The sequence below is a fragment of the Chiloscyllium plagiosum genome, unplaced genomic scaffold, assembly GCF_037043375.1.
Source record: "Chiloscyllium plagiosum isolate Xiang-an unplaced genomic scaffold, Cpla_swu_hap1 HiC_scaffold_27, whole genome shotgun sequence".
Taxonomy (NCBI): domain Eukaryota; kingdom Metazoa; phylum Chordata; class Chondrichthyes; order Orectolobiformes; family Hemiscylliidae; genus Chiloscyllium; species Chiloscyllium plagiosum.
This window is the reverse complement of record NW_028270165.1, coordinates 8,071,595-8,088,165: the sequence shown is the minus strand read 5'-3', so window position 1 is coordinate 8,088,165 and position 16,571 is coordinate 8,071,595. Positions and strand designations below refer to the sequence as shown.

Below are 16,571 nucleotides of genomic sequence, written 5' to 3'. Positions count from 1 at the left end.
GTTCTTATCCCACTCAGGGTCGGTGAGGGGAAACTTCTGTTCCCCTCCTTCTCCCCCCTCTCTCTCCCAGACCAAGAGCGCAGCTTGTCGTATCATCTGACGCTCCTGGCTAGAGAACAATGTTTTCATGATGGAACACATCTCTTCCCACGTGTAAGTATTCGGACCCAGGAACTGATCCAATTGTTCAGCAAGTCCCATGGGGTCCTCTAGTAGACCCTTCATCTCCCTCCTGAAATTCCGTACTTCAGTACTCGTTAAGGGAACGTTCACATATCCCGTCCTTCCCTCCTCGCCCCCCATGGGCACTTCCCGGAGTGGATTCATTCTTGCAATCGAGACAGGGTTTTGTCTGTGACCCTTTTCAGCTTGAGATCTGGTCTGTACCCCTGAGGTAGTTTGTGATTCTTCCCCATTTTCTTCCCCTTCCCCTGAATCGTCGTCACCCGAAGGAACATTCTGTGGGGCAGACGGGGTCACGTAGGGCGGCGGTAAGTGATCTAAAGGGTCCCATTCTTTCTGCCCTTTCGAATTTTTATTAGTCACCTGCATTTGGCAAGATATCGTAACCGGCAGCCAACAAAGGGCATAATCACTTTCTTCCAGATTAACATCAGGTTTTGAATTGACATATAAAATGAGGGCTTGCCGGACCCAGTCTTCGTCAGTACCGAATCTAGGCCACCACACTGAGTCGCCCTGAATAGGTTTCTGGGACCACTTTTGACAGTATTTTACCATCTTCCTTTTAGATTTTCCCTTTCTTCCACCCTGATCCCAATTATTTAGCATTCTCCCTAACGGACTATCGTCAGGTACCCCGGGGTATGTGTCATTGTCCCTGTTTAAGCCTACCTTTCCCTTAATCGCCTTAGATCCCTTATTTCCCATTTCCGAGGACTTCGTATTTTTCCCGTGATAATCTATCACAATGTAGCCAATTCCCGGACCTTCAGTCCCGTGATCGCCCAGGTTCCTTTGCAGGCACCCCCGGTCTTTGGATTCCTGTGTCCTACGTCTCTGTGACACAAATCACAGGCACCCCGTAGGTACACGTTCCTCCTCAAACACGGTCTCTGCAAAATCCCTCACAGGCGAGCCCCGGTCTCTAGATTCCTGAGTCCCACGTCTCTGTAGAAAAAAAAAATCCACAGGCACCCCGTAGGTACCCAGTCCTCCGGAAACACGGTCCCCGCAAGTTTTTTCTTACCTGGGTTCGGTGCACCGAAATTACTCGATCGTTAACCGTCCCCACTGCCTCGGGTACACCCCTCCTTTGTTTTCCTGAGCCTCCCGGATATCACTCGCTCAAGCCGAGTGGGGCGACAAGCAAGGAATCAGGGACTGCCGAACTCGGCAGGGTGCACCTTCTCCGATATCCTTCCTCAACTCCCCTTGCGGCCGGAGTGTTGATCCCGGATGACGAGCCCCCAAGTTGTTAGAAACGAAAATCGCTTCTCAATAATCGCTCTAGACAAATTCAGGAAAACAAAGTTTTATTAACAAGTCAAGTCTGCAGAGTCGGGCACCCTTGAAGAAAAGGCGCGCTGAGGCTTACAAAGTCTCCCATTATATACAGCACAAGTCCCTCCTCTCCTTGGCTCCAACAAGCCATGAGGTTCACATTCTTAAAAACATCATTATTTTTATCACAAAGTCTGCAACAAAAGGCTCCAGAGTCTCCAAAGTTTGTTGTTTTTCTCACCCTGTAGTCTTATCAGTCAAAGGCTTTAATCTGAAACAGATGTCTCTCAAGTCGTTCCCCCATCCTGGAGTCTTATCAGTCAAGGACTCATCCTTCCCTCCTGTGTCAATGGTTTCATCAATCAAGGGCCTGTTTGTTTTTACTCTGCTCACAAATTGTCAGCATTCTGCACAATTTAAACTAGCCTGTTTGTTTTTACTCTGCTCACAAATTGTCAGCATTCTGCACAATTTAAACTATTCTACTTTTGAGTATATAAAATGTTCTAGAAAAGAAACAAAAGTTTTGTCTTTTATTATAGACCAGTCCGTGGTCCAGGCACATCTTAAAGTTTAAACCGAAATTACCTCTCACAATTGCTGCTGGTTCCAAAGAAACCTGTTGGACAAAACCTGGTGTTGTGTGGTTTTTAACTTTGTCCAGATTAGGGTGGGTTGACCCTGCTAAACTACCCATAGTGCCCAGGTATGTGCAGGTTAGGGTGGATTGGTTATGCCAAATTCCGCATAATATCCAGGGATGTGCAGGTTCGGTGTATTACTCAGGGTTAAATGTAGAGCGGTGGGGGAATGGGTATGGGTGGGTTACCCTTGGGAGGGTCAGTGTGGACTCGTGGGTCAGAGTAGCCTGCTTCCACACTGTGGGGATTCCCTGAAGGGAAGGGGTTCTCCTCCCCTTCTGCTGCAGGGCCCCGCAGGTGCAGTGAGGTGGCCCGCTGTCCACCTCGCCCCGCCCCTTTACCGTCACCTTTCCCCGCCCCTTTAATGACGTCACAAGACAGAAGTGGCCCTGTCAGTTTGAGTGACACTCCCTCCCTCTGGGCAACTCCTCAACCTGGGAGGGCCGGAGAGACGGGAGGCGGGGAAGTCTGTTCCCTTGTTAGAACTGGAGTGAATTCAGGGAGGGAGCAGTCTCCGCAAACTCAGGTAGGTTTCTTAATTACTCCAGTGAAGAGGGACGGAAGAATGGAGATTGGAAAGGGGGAGGGGTGGACATTTTTTCTGTTTTGATGTTTAAAATGCACCCGATTCCCACCAGTAACAAGTACAGCACATGCAATATTCCTCATTGCAGCTTCAAGCCGGTTTTGCACCCTCTGTTCTTCCTCCACCTTGGCTCCAGCACATTCAGCTTCCTTCACTCATTCCCATCCCCCCGCCCTGATGTCCAAGCTGACCCGCAAAAGTTCCTCCAGTTTCTTCTGTGGGTTTTGAAAACTTGTTCAATCCTTTAATTGAGTAGATGAGTTGGGAAGTTATGTTGTAGCTGCACCAGGTTAGGCCACTTTTGGAATGTTGTGTGCAGTTCTGGTCTCTCTGCTAGAGGAAGGATGTTGTGAAACCTGAAAGGATTCAGAAAAGATTGACAAGAATGTTGTCAGGGTTTGAGCTGAACAGGGTTGGGCTGTTTTTCCTTCGAGCGCCAGAGGCTGAAGGGTGACCCTACAGATTTCTATAAAGTCATGAGGGGCATGGATAGGATAAATAGACAAGATGTTTTCCCTGGGATGGGGGAGTCCAGAACTACAGGATAATAGGTTTAGGGTGAGGGTGTGGGGAAGATTTAAAAGAGACCTTTGGGGCAATGCCTATGTTGAGGGTAGTGCATGTAAGGAATGAGCTGCCAGAGGAAGTGGTGGAGGCTGGTACAATCACAACATTTAAAAGGCATCTGGATGTGTAAATGAATAGGAATAGTTCATTTTTTTTAAATTGGCAGCTCTCAGAATGAACAGGATGTCTGTCACTCCTGTGTATTTTTTTTAAAAAAATTTTTCCTTTTAACCCCCATGCTACTGCCTAACTGCGGTAGTGCTTATTTTTTCCCCAGAACCCATGTTGTGTGTGTGCAGGTGTGAGATACAGTGAGAGACACAAGGTGTATGAATCTTTATTTAATTTCCACCACCAGGAAGAAATGAAACACCTGAGTGGCCAATGACAAGCAGTGCCCTTCACAAATAGGAAGGGTTTACAGGGATATGGGCCAAGTGCTGGTAAATGGGACCAGATTGATTTAGGATATCTGATCAGCATAGATGAGTTGGACTGAAGGGCCTGTTTCTATGCTGTGCATCTGGTAGATAGTGGTCCTCAGAATTCTGTTCCCATTAGGCTCTCCCTTAACTCTCTTGCAAATGGTCTTGGTGACAGTATGAGATTCTGACAAGAAACAGGACCCATAAATGCACAAGGGAAGGATTCCGTACATGGAGATGGGTATAGTTACTTATGCCACATAAGGCCTGCTGTATCCCAGCCAGTGGAACGCAAGCTGTTTGTCTATACGGGCAGGAGGTATATGGCCCCTTTGTCTTACAGGAGTGGGTGAGACAAGTCTCAAATAGGTAAGAGATGTTATGTGGAACATGCACACCCATAGCTGGTTCCATTAAAGCAATTCTCATACGACCCTGCAGTAGAGTTAAAAGACATCAGCAAACAGGTGGCAGGAGGGCTCATACAGTATTGGAAAACTTATCCTTAAACATTTTGACTAAAATGTTTAATTTTGAATTATACAACACATTTGCTGCACAATAGAAAATAGGCAGGGAGAGTAAGACAATTAAGAACGTTTGCCTGAACATCAGTGAATCTGTATAAACAGGACACCAAGTGATAACATTCATGGCTGTTCCTTTGTGAAATTAATAACAATGTTTGATTCTGACCTCAAAATGAAACTCGCTCCAAATTGACTTCTCCCTTGAATTATTGTCCTTCACTATTATCTGTCTAGTTCAGAACATGCAGTGCTTTTGTTAACTTTTTGTGTTTGTGACAGTATAGCCTTTGTAAACTTGTGTATAAAGGTAGTCTTCTAGGAGAAAGTGAGAACTGGAGATCAAGCTGAAAATGAGTTGCTGGAAAAGCGCAGGAGGTCAGGCAGCATTCAAGGAGCAGGAGCTCATGCCCGAAACGTCGATTCTCCTGCTCCTTGGATGCTGCCTGACCTGCTGCGCTTTTCCAGCAACACGTTTTCAGCTATAAAGGTAGTCTGTTTGTGATAGTACAACAGAGTAGCCTGCCAGGGCTCTTGAAGGAAGAACAATGTCCTACTCTCCTGTGTTATTAGAATCCAGTTAGCCTGGCTTATAGGTATCAGTGTTATGTTGTAACAGTGATGCTATTAGTAAATTAAAGGGATGATTAAAATTAAACTAAAACTGTCTGCAAGAGTTTTTGTGAAATTCCAGACTACCAAAGGTACGGTCTCCGGGATGAACCAAGAGAGGCTTGCAAGTTGAGTTCATAAGGAATTCCTTGGGCCGTCTCAAATCTGCACTTTATCAAGAGTTCTTCATTACTATTACCAACAAAGTGCGATCCATTGTCCAAGCTCATGCACGCAGGTATACTGGAGCAGGGAATAATTTCCTTCAGCAAAATCTTCACAGTCTCAGCAGCAGTGTTAGGGGAAGGGTAGGCTTCAATCCACTTAGAAAAAACATCAACAATAAGCTAAACATATTTGTAGCACTGACATTTCTGCAACTCAATGAAGTCCAGTTGAAGTGTCTCAAAGGGACCCTCCGGCAAGGGAGTTCTACCCGGAGTGCAAGGCAAGCCTTTTCCGGGGTTATGTTCCTGACAAATAAGACACCGGCCGCTAACCCTTTGAGCTCGTTGTTGGAGGCGGGGATGCCACCAAGCCGTCAGGAGAAAGAGGGTGACCGAACGGGCACCACCGTGAGTTGCATAATGTACACAGTCAATAACCCATAGAGCAAGATCATCAGACATACAAGTTTAACCCACGGGAGTAGTCCAGAGTTGGAATTGTCCTCCTGCCTATCAGAGCCCCCCCCATTGTCTAAATGCAGAAGTTGGACCATGAGCTTCTGAAGCTGCTTTTGCTCCCCTCTCTCTCTCTGAATGAAAATTGAGCTTCACCCCAGACTACAATGCTCTTCCCCTGTCCAACATCTCTGAGCACGGTACTCTCTTTTCTCACCACCTTTTTCCAGAGTGGTGAAGGGAGGTGATTTGAAATTGGAGAACTCAATGTTGATCCTCAGGGATGCAGGCTGCCCAGGCACAAGATGAGGTGTTGTTCCTCCAATTTGCAGTTTGCTTTGTTGTGGCAATGGAAGAGGCCAAAGATGGTCATATTGGGAAGGGGAATTAAAATGAGTGGAGACTGGGAGGTCCAGTCAGCTTCTGTGGACCCAGCTGCGATGCTCGGTGAACCATTCCCCAAGTTTATGCTCAGTCTCCATGATGTAGAGAAGACCACAGTTGGCAAACACATGGCAAATGGAGTGCCACAATGTAAAGTTACAGCCTTTGCTGTGGAAAAAAAAAGCAGAAAGGAGGTGAATTTCCAATGCTGGAGATCAGAGTCGAAAAGTGTGGTGCTGGAAAAGCACAGCAGGTCAGACAGCATCCGAGGAGCAGGAGAGTTGATGTTTCAGGCACCAGCCCTTCATCAGGAATGATGTGTGGATGTGCAAAGGGGCCTCAGCGTCCTCCTACACCAGTCACTGCCAGTTGTCAGACAGGTGCAGCAAGCAATCAGCAAGGCAAGTGGTATATTAGCAAGAGGAATTGAGTTCAGAAGTGGGAATGTCTCCCTGCAGTTAGAGGGTCATTGAATATATTCAAGGCTGAACTCATCTGATTTTGGAACAACGAAGAAGTGGATGTTTGTGGGGGAAGGCAAGAAAATGGTTTCAAGACCAGTCCAGAATAGTCAGTCAGACAGCACAGAAACAGACCCTTCAGTTCAACTAGTCCATGCTGACTATATTCAGAAACTAAGCTAGTCCCACCTAGATTGGGCCATATCCCTCAGAACCTTTCCTATTCATGTACTTATACAAATGTTAAGTTGTAGAACGAAGAGACCTTGGAGTGCAGGTTCATAGTTCCTTGAGAGTGATAGTGAAGAAAGTGTTTGGGATGCTTTTCTTTATTAGTCAGAGCATTGAGTATGGGGTTGGGAGGTCATGTTGCAGCTGTACAGGACATTGGTGAGATCACTTTTGGAATACTGCATTCAGTTCTGGTCTCTCTGCTAGAGGGAAGATGTTGTGAAACTTTGACAGGAGTTGGAAAAGATTTACAAGGCTGTGGCCTGGGTTGGAGGGTTTGAGCTACAGGGAGAGGCTGAATAGGCCAGGGATATTTTCCCTGGAGCATGAGAGGCTGATGTTTAGCGGTAAGGATAAATTATACAAGAGGGACGGGTTGCACCTTAATAGGTGGGGGACCAGCATTCTGGCAGGTAGGTTTGCCACTGCAACACAGCTGCGTTTAAATTAAATAGCAGGGGGGCGGGGTGCGTAGAGGGGGCGTAGAGGGGACAAACTGGAAGTTTAAGAAGAAAGTTAGAACAAGAGAAGTCAAGAAAGACAATGGAATCAATGGAGCAGAAAACTCAAAAGAAAAGGATCATGCCGTAAGGTCAAGTGCAATAGGGATTGATAGGAAGGATGAGGGGAGTAACAAATTAAAAATATTAAATATGAATGCACGAAGCATTAGAAATAAAGTGGATGAGCTTGAGGCTCATTTGGAAATTGGCAGTTACGATGATGTGGGGATAACTGAGAAAAGGCTTCAAGTGGACAGAGCCTGGGAAATGAATATTCAAGGGTATACGTGCTATCATAAGAACAGACTAACTGGCAGAGGGGTGGGGTAGCCCTGTTGGTAAGGAATGATATTCAGTCCCTTGCACGGGGGGACCTAGAATCAGGGGATGTAGAGTCAGTATGGCAAGAACTGAGAAATTCTAAGGGTAGAAAGATCCTAATGGGAGTTATCTACAGGCTCCCAAACAGTACCCTGGATGTAGTGTGTAAGTTGAATAAGGGGCTGAAATTGGCCTGTCGCAAAGATATTAGTACAGTTGTTATGGGGGATTTCAACATGCAGGTAGACTGGGAGAAATCGTGGATGCATTGGTGATCATTTTCCAATGTTCTATAAATTCAGGATCAGTTCCTGCAGATTGGAGGGTGGCTAATGTTGTCCCACTTTTTAAGAAGGGAGGGAGAGAGAAAACAGAATTATAGACCAGTTAGTCTGACCTCAGTGGTGGGTAAAATGCTGGAGTCAATTATAAAGGATGAAATTACAACACATCTGGATAGCAGTGACAGGATAGGTCAGAGTTGGCGTGGATTTATGAAGGAGAAATCATGCTTGACTAATCTTCTGGAATTTTTTGAGGATGAAACTCTGAAGACGGAAAAGGGAGATCCAGTGGATGTAGTATACCTGGACTTTCAGAAAGTCTTTGACAAAGTCCCACATAGGAGGTTAGTGAGCAAGATTAGGGCACATGGTATTAAGGGCAAAATACTGACATGGATTGAAAATTGGTTGGCTGACAGGAAACAAAGAATAGTGATAATGAAAGTAAGAATAATGGCAGGCAGTGACCAATGGTGTGCCGCAGGGATCAGTGCTGGGACTGCAGCTTTTTACAATGTACATTAATGATATAGATGAAGATATTAAAAATAATATTAGCAAATTTGATGATGACACAAAGCTGGGTGGCAGGGTGAAATGTGGGGAGGATGTTAGGAGAATACAGGGTGACCTGGATAGGCTAGGTGGGTGGACGGATGCATGGCAGATGGTGTTTAATGTGGATAAATGTGTGGTTATCCACTGTGGTGGCAAGAACAGGAAGGCAGATTACTACCTAAATGGAGTCAAGTTAGGTAAAGGAGATCTAGGTGTTCTTGTACATCAGTCAATGAAAGTAAGCATGCAGGTACAGCAGGCAGTGAAGTCAGCTAATAGCATGCTGGCCTTCATAACAAGAGGAATTGAGTATAGAAACAAAGAGGTCCTTCTGCAGTTGTACAGGGCCCTGGTGAGACTGCACCTGGAATATTGTGCGCAGTTTTGGTCTCCAAATTTGAGGAAAGACATTCCGGCTATTGAGGGAATGCAGCATAGGTTCACGAGGTCAATTCCCAGAATGGCGGGAATATCTTATGCTGAAAGATTGGAGCAACTGGGCTTGTGTACACTTGAGTTTGGAAGGCTGAGAGGGGATCTGATTGAGATGTACAGGATTATTAAAGGATTGGACACTCTGGAGACAGGAAGCATGTTTCCACTGATGGGTGAGTCCTGAACCAGAGGACACAATTTAAAAACAAGAGGTAGGCCACTTAGAACGGAGTTGAAGAGAAACTTCTTCACCCAGAGAGTGGTGGGTGTATGGAATGCTCTGCCCCAGAAGGCTGTGGAGGCCAAGTCTCTGGATACTTTCAAGAAAGAGTTGGATAGAGCTCTTAAGGATAGTGGAATCCAAGGTTATGGGGATAAGGCAGGAACAGGATACTGATTGCGGATGATCAGCCATAATGGTGCTGGCTCGAAGGGCAGAATGGCCTACTCCTGCACCTATTGTTTATTGTCTGATGGATGTTCATAAGGGGCATGGATTGGGTGAATATCCAAGGTCTTTTCCCCTGGGTTTGGGAGTCTAGAACTAGAGGGCATATATTTGAGCTGAGAGGGGAATGATTTAATAGGGACCTGAGGGGCAGACCTGCTCGCTCTCAGCAGTATCCCAGTGTTGTGAAAGATATTCACTTTCAGGTGGATTTATCTTGACATTAGTCTTGACATTTTTGCTTTTCTGCCCCTGTAAGATCCTGAATCAGCATCTTCAGGGGAATTAGTTCGAGCAGAGTGAGAACAGACGGGGAGAGAGAGAGTGGGATGGTGCTTTCAATTTTGTGGAATAACAAAAGAAAAGAATATTCCACAGAAAGTAGAATTCCTTGTTCTGAATTTCTACCCTGCACTGACAATGATGACTTTTGTAATCTCTTTTTAACAGAGTATTGGACGATCTGAAGACAGAAGTTTCAAAATCAACAGATGAAGGGCTCTCCATTGTCTGCAGTCCTCACTTTGACATCAATGTCTGACAGTCACTCACTCCATCGGGACGACAACAATTTTCCAACTATGATTCTGTGAGAAGGAGCAAAGCTTTTTGGTTCCGGTTTGAGTACGTCTTCAGCATTAGTGGGACTGGATGAGAGACCCTACTGTTGCAGTGCACTGAGTGTGGAGCCTGAAGCAGTTATACAGCCTGGAAAAAGAAATTCACGGTGGGGAGCGGCTCCACACGCGTTTGTGTGTGGCTGAAGCGTTGGCCATGGAGAAGCCCGAGGAATCCTGCCTCGTAGAGAAACCGTGGAAGTGTGGCAACTGTGGGAAAGGTTTCCATGTCCCGTCTGTCCTGGAGACTCATCGGCGCAGCCACACTGGGGAGAAGCCGTTCTTCTGCTATGTCTGCGGAAAAGGCTTCAGCGATTCCTCCAACCTGCTGACCCACCAGCGAGTCCACACGGGTGAGAGGCCCTTCAGCTGCCCCGATTGCGGGAAGGCTTTTCGTGATTCCTCCGCCCTGCTGACCCACCGGCGGATCCACACAGGGGAGAGGCCCTTCATCTGCCCTCTGTGCAGGAAGGCTTTTCGTGATTCCTCAGCCCTGCTGACCCACCGACGGATCCACACAGGGGAGAGGCCCTTCAGCTGCCCCGTGTGTGGGAAGGCTTTTCGTGATTCCTCAGCCCTGCTGACCCACCGGCGGGTCCACACGGGGGAGAGGCCCTTCAGCTGCTCAGAGTGTGGGAAGGCCTTCAGTAATTCCTCCAACCTACTGACCCACCTGCAGGTCCACATGGGGGAGAGGCCGTTCAGCTGCCCCCAGTGCAGGAAGGCCTTTACCCAGGCCTCCACCCTGCTGAGGCACGGGCGGATCCACTTGGGGGAGAGGCCGTTCCCCTGCACAGAGTGCGGGAAGGCCTTTAGCAATTCCTCCAACCTACTGACGCACCGGCGAGTCCACACGGGGGAGAGGCCATTCAGCTGCCCCCAGTGCAAGAAGGCCTTTACCCAGGCCTCTGCCCTGCTGAGGCACCGGAGGATCCACATGGGGGAGAGGCCCTTCAGCTGCCCCGAGTGCGGGAAGACCTTTACCCAGGTCTCCACCCTGCTGACCCATCGGCGGATCCACACGGGGGAGAGGCCTTTCAGCTGCTCAGAGTGTGGGGAGGGGTTGTCAGGTGAGCCACCTGCAGAGGCACTAGCGACTCCACTAGGGGGAAGAGGCCCTTCAGGGGCCCCGAGTGCAGGACGGGGTTCACCTGCTCGATTTAAGCTGCTGACCCACCAGTGTCTCCACACCAGGGAGAGGCCGTTCACCTGCTCCTCCCAACTGTGGACGCACTGAAGCGGCGACGGCCGAGTGACATTTATCGACTGGACTGTCAACCCAGTTTTGGGGCTGCTGGGTTCGAATCCGACCGCGGTAGATGGCGGAATTGGAATTTGGTCAGAAACTGGAGTTCAGAATCTAACGATGAAACCATTTTTTGTTGGGGTGGGGGTGGGTGGAGAAAACCCCCATCCGATTCACTCACATCCTTTTTAGGGGAGGAAACTGCCGTTGTGGGAAAGGATTCACTCAGCTGCATTCTTTACCCAGGCTGGCCTACACGTGACTCCAGACCCACAGTAGTGTGGTTGACTCGACACTGCCCATCCAATTTACTTGGAATACAGGATACGGGTTGAAATTACTGAGTGAGGCAATACTTCCCACAGGTTAAGGCTGTACCAAGGATCCAATTACAAAGGGACAACTTGGTGGTGACCAATAGTAAGGAAAGTGTGGTTGTGAGGGAATGTGTGCGCACTTCGGTCTTGAGCTGTTTGAAAAGTAGCTACTTTTTCTCTGCCTTTCTGCTGGGGGGATCTGAAGCTGTAACAAAGCTGGATCGCAATAAAGGTTACCTGAACTTACTGAGTTTCCAATGTTGTGTTTCAGATCGAGCAGTGAATGAGTAGCTAGTATCGTTAGAAATCGTAAATTTTTCACGAGTGCAGGCATTGCGTCATTTCATCAGCATTGTAAAGTTTCCTGGCAGCACTGGGACGTTTGGGCTGTGTTCACTAGATGTGGAGGTGCCAGTTTTGGACTGGGGTGGATAAAATTTAAAAACTCACAAAACACCAGATTTATTTGAAAGCACCAGCTTTTGGAGTGCTGCTCCTTCATTGGATAGCTGTGAAGCAGGATCAAAGACATTACATTTTATAGCAAAAGATCACCGTGTCATGCAACTGATAGGATATATTGAACAAACCTAGATTGCTGTGATTGTGTGCATGTGAGTTTGTGCGTGAGTGTGCATGTAAGAGTGTGTGCATGCTTGGTAAAGTGAAAGTGTGTTGGAGTATAAGTCTGTGAGAGTGTGGGAGTATGTGTGCTTTACGTTTTACTAAAACAAGAAAGGGCAGGATGTGTACAGTTAATTGTAGGACCCTGGGTCATGTTGTAAAAGAGAGAGACATAGAGTCATAGAGATATACAGCATGGAAACAGACCCTTCGGTCCAACCTATCCACGCCGACCAGATATCCCAACCCAATCTAGTCCCACCTGCCAGCACCCGGCCCGTATCTCTCCAAACCCGAGATATGGGGAGGTGGGGTTTAGGTACGTAGTTCTTTGAAAGTTGTATCACTGGTAGACAGGGTGGTTTAGAGTACTGGATACAGTTCGGGTGGCCCTGTAATACGAAGAAGACTATTAGAGTGGGTTCGGTAAAGATTTACTAGGACATTGCCAGGACTGGAAGGTTTGAGTTATAAGGAGAGGCCGGGACATCTTTCACTAAGCACAAGGAGGTTGAGGGGTGACCTCATCGAGATTTATAAAATCATGAGGAGTGAAGTTCGGTGAATAGCAAAGGGCTCTCCCTTCATGCAGGGGAGCTCAAAACTAGGGGGCATATTCTTTCAAGGTGAGAGGAGAGAGATTTAAAAGGAACCAGAGGGGCACTGTTTTGACAGAGGGTGGTTTGTGTGTGGAATGAACTTGCTGAGGAAGTGGTAGATGCAGGTACAGTTACAACGTTTAAACGACATTCAGATGGGTACATTAATAGAAACGTTTAGAGGAATATGGGCCAAATGCAGGCAAGTGGGACTGGTTTAGTTTGGGAATCCTGGTCGGCATGGACATGTTGGACCGAAGGGTCTGTTTCTGTGCTGTATACCTCTATGAACTGGAGGTGATCTTATTGAAACCAATAGAATTCTGAAAAGGGCTTGATAAGATAGATGCCGATAAAATGCTCCTTTTTGGGGAGAGTCAATACAATTCCAACAATGTGGAAACAGGCCATTTGGCCTATCTATTCCACACTGGCCCTCTGAAGAGTGTCCCACCCATATCCATCCCCTCACTCTGTATTTCCCCTTCCCCCACCTCACCCCAGCTTCAAACTTCCAGCTCAGCACTGTCCCCATGACTTGTCCTACCTGCCTATCTTCCTTTCCACCTATCCACTCCACCCTTCTCTCTGACCTATCACCTTCATCCCCACCCCCATTCACCCATCATACTCTTTGCTACCTTCCCCCCACCCTCCTCCCTGACCTATCCCCTTCATCCCCACCCCCATTCACCTTGTACTGTATGCTACTTTCTCCCCACCCTCACCCTCACCCTCACCTCAATTGTCTTTCCACCCTGCAGACACTCTGCCTCTATTCCTGATGAAGGGCATTTGCCTGAAACGTCCATTTTCCTGCTCCTTGGATGCTGCCTGTACTGCTGTGCTTTTCCAGCACCACTCTAATCAAGAATCTGGTTTCCAGCATCTGCAGTCCTTGTTTTTACCCTGTATTTCCCATGGCTCATCCACCACAACCTGCCCATCCCGGGGCACTATGGGGAATTTAGCATGACCAATCCACCATAACCTACACCTTAATCTATAAATTAGATTAGTCTGCAAGGGTGAAAAAATCAGTGACGGTAAAAAGCACAAGTACAAGGTTAGTGACAGGTGTCTGCCCCGGGCCGCCCGGCGCCATTTTCCTAACGGCCGCCCTCCCGCCGCTTCCCCGCTCGAGCGACTTCTCCTCCCAACCGCCTTCGCCCCCGCGTGACATCTGCACGGGGGGATGGGCGGGGCCGGGGGAGCCTCACCGTCACCAAGCAACAGCGGCACCATTGGACCAACAATCGAAACTGGATACTAATGTCACAAAAACACCGCATCTCTTCCACTTCCCGATCCTCTGCCCTTGAACCCCGCCCCTCCAACCGCCACCAGGACAGAACCCCATTGGTCCTCACCTACCACCCCACTAACCTCCATGTACAGCGCATCATCCGCCGTCATTTCCGCCACCTCCAAACGGACCCCACCACCAAGGATATATTTCCCTCCCCTCCCCTATCAGCATTCCGTAAAGACCACTCCCTCCGTGACTCCCTCGTCAGATCCACACCCCCCACCAACCCAACCCCCACTCCCGGCACCTTCCCCTGCAACCGCAGGAGGTGCAAGACTTGCGCCCACACCTCCCCTCTCACCTCCCTCCAAGGCCCCAAAGGAAACTTCCATATCCGCCACAGATTCACCTGTACCTCCACACATATCATCTATTGCATCCTCTGTACCCGATGTGGCCTCCTCTATATTGGGGAGACAGGCCGCCTACTTGCGGAGCGTTTCAGAGAACACCTCTGGGACACCCGGTCCAACCAACCCAACCACCCTGTAGCTCAACATTTCAATTCCCCCTCCCACTCCACCAAGGATATGTAGGTCTTTGGACTCCTCCATCGTCAGACCACAGCGAAACGACGGTTGGAGGAAGAACGCCTCATCTTCCGGCTAGGAACCCTCCAACCACAAGGGATGAACTCGGATTTCACCAGTTTCCTCATTTCCCCTCCCCCCAGCCTGTCTCAGTCAAATCCATCAAATTCAGCACCGCCTCCCTAACCTGCAATCTTCTTCCCGACCTCTCCGCCCCCACCCCAATCTGTCCTATCACCCTCACCTTGACCTTTTTCCACCTATCACATTTCCGACGCCCCTCCCCCAAGTCCCTCCTCCCTATCTTTTATCTTAGCCTGCTGGACAAACTTTCCTCATTCCTGAAGAAGGGCTAATGCCCGAAACGTCGATTCTCCTGTTCCCTTGATGCTGCCTGACCTGCTGCGCTTCTCCAGCAACACATTTCCATCTCTGATCTCCAGCATCTGCAGACCTCATTTTCTCTTAATAAATGGTGGAGCAGATTCAATGGGGTGAATGGATTATTTTGGCCAAAGGGCTTATAAACATCCTGTGGGACCTTGACAGGGGAGATATGGATAAAATGCTTCAACTTATGTATGATATTCAGACCTAGGGTTCCACAGGATCTGTCAGTCAACATTTTTCAGCATTTTTAGGAGAACGGGAGTGAGGGTGATAATAGCCACAGTAGAGTAAGAATGGAGGGAAACTGTAGCATTGCGATTCACATTTTTGAGGGAAGGAGAAAAGAAAGAATGTTCCACAGAAACCAGAATTGTCTGTTTTGAATTTCTATACTGTGTAGACAGCAATGTCTTCTGTAATCTCCTTTTACAGGATATGAGAAAGGGAGGATTTACAGCCAGAAATCTCAAAACAAGATCTGATAGAGACAATCAATTCATTGGCACGGGAATATCATCGGCCTATGAATCTAGTAGAATTTTTTTATTTCTCTCCTGTCCTGTCTGCTTCACAAGGTTTCAAACATCAGTGAGACTGAGGTATGCATACCTGAGTGAGCATGTTCCAATGAACTGACCGTGGGAAGAGCTTTAAGCGGGTACACAGCCTGAAATAGCAACACCCCATTCGCAGCAGCAATAGATGGAACACGTTCCACACATGAGTGGTCTTTCAACCGATTGTTAAAGCTGGAGAGAGACAAGGATTCCCACATCATGGAGAAATCGTGGGAGCAAAGCAATATCTTCGCCCTTTCTATTCCTCATCCTGGGAGGGAGAGAGAGAGGGAGGAAACACTAATCACTTGTAGCAACTGAAGTGAATCCAGGGAAGGAGCAGACTCTGCACAGGTGTCAGATGCTCTCTGTCCTTCTTAACGGTATATTAATTTTTTTCCCCTCAGTTTGATACGTTTATTTATCTACAATTTGCATTGTGGAAAAAGATCACTTCTTTCCTCATGTTCAGAATTAAAAGGGTAGTTACTCATGGGATGAAGCAGAATCTAAGGGATTGGCACGTTGATATAAAATGTAGACATATGTTGCTTCATATGGTGTATATCTGATATTATTCGCTGTTATAAAAGCCTTGTGGCCATTATTTTTCACATTCTAATCTAGCACTGAAGTTATATTCTGTATTTCTTGTCATCTTTTTTATTGAATAGGACAGCAGAAAGTCATTCAGCAACTTTACTGGTTTGTTTTTCTCAAGTAGCCTTGACATTTCATTTTCATTGTCCTTGATTCAGTTCCATTTCCAGTGTCTTTGTCGGCAGCTTGTTCCAGGTTATTGTCACCGAAATGAAGATTTCCTCCATACACACTTAAGGCTATCTGGCTGCATGAGGGTTTTCTGGTTTCTGTGTCCTGGATAATATGTGATCAGGCATCTGGCAAACTACAGGAATTGTCACCTATGTTATGTTCATTTAACAATATTGACTGTGATCACATATTTTGTGAATTTATTTTTGCAGGAAGACATGTAGAAAGAAATCTGAAAGCAAATGATACATCAACTTCTGACAGAGCCACTTGATTCATTGGGACTTGAATATCAGCAACCATTCCAATTGAGAAGAAATGTTTGCTTTTGTCTGCTTAAGAGATTTTGGACACTTTGGCAGGAAGAATACGGAGACACCCAAGTGAGGGAGATTCAGTGCACTGACTGTGAAAAGTGCTTGAAACCAGTTACTCAGTTTGGGGAATCAAAGTCTCACCCCTCACGGTGGAGAGAGACTGTGTACCCATTCTGTTGGTAATTTCAAACCCAGAGCGACACAAGGAAAGCTCTCCCCAT

General features: G+C 47.4%; 2 protein-coding genes across 7 annotated transcripts in view; both read right to left on the bottom strand.

Annotated features, from left to right (window-relative positions):
- The window catches only part of LOC148142996 (endogenous retrovirus group 3 member 1 Env polyprotein-like), a 512,937-nt gene that overhangs the window by 6,715 nt on the left and 489,651 nt on the right, over positions 1-16,571 (bottom strand). The window contains exon 1 of one of the 6 annotated variants that reach the window (XM_087973921.1): positions 1,211-2,058. The exons of the other annotated variants lie outside the window; for them this stretch is intronic. The gene's annotated coding sequence lies outside the window, so the exon portion shown is untranslated. Of the gene's footprint in view, positions 1-1,210; positions 2,059-16,571 lie in introns of those variants that run through there. 6 annotated transcript variants of the gene reach the window in all.
- LOC148143001 (uncharacterized) overlaps positions 1-16,571 on the bottom strand; it is a 323,712-nt gene that overhangs the window by 137,335 nt on the left and 169,806 nt on the right. The window lies entirely within an intron of this gene.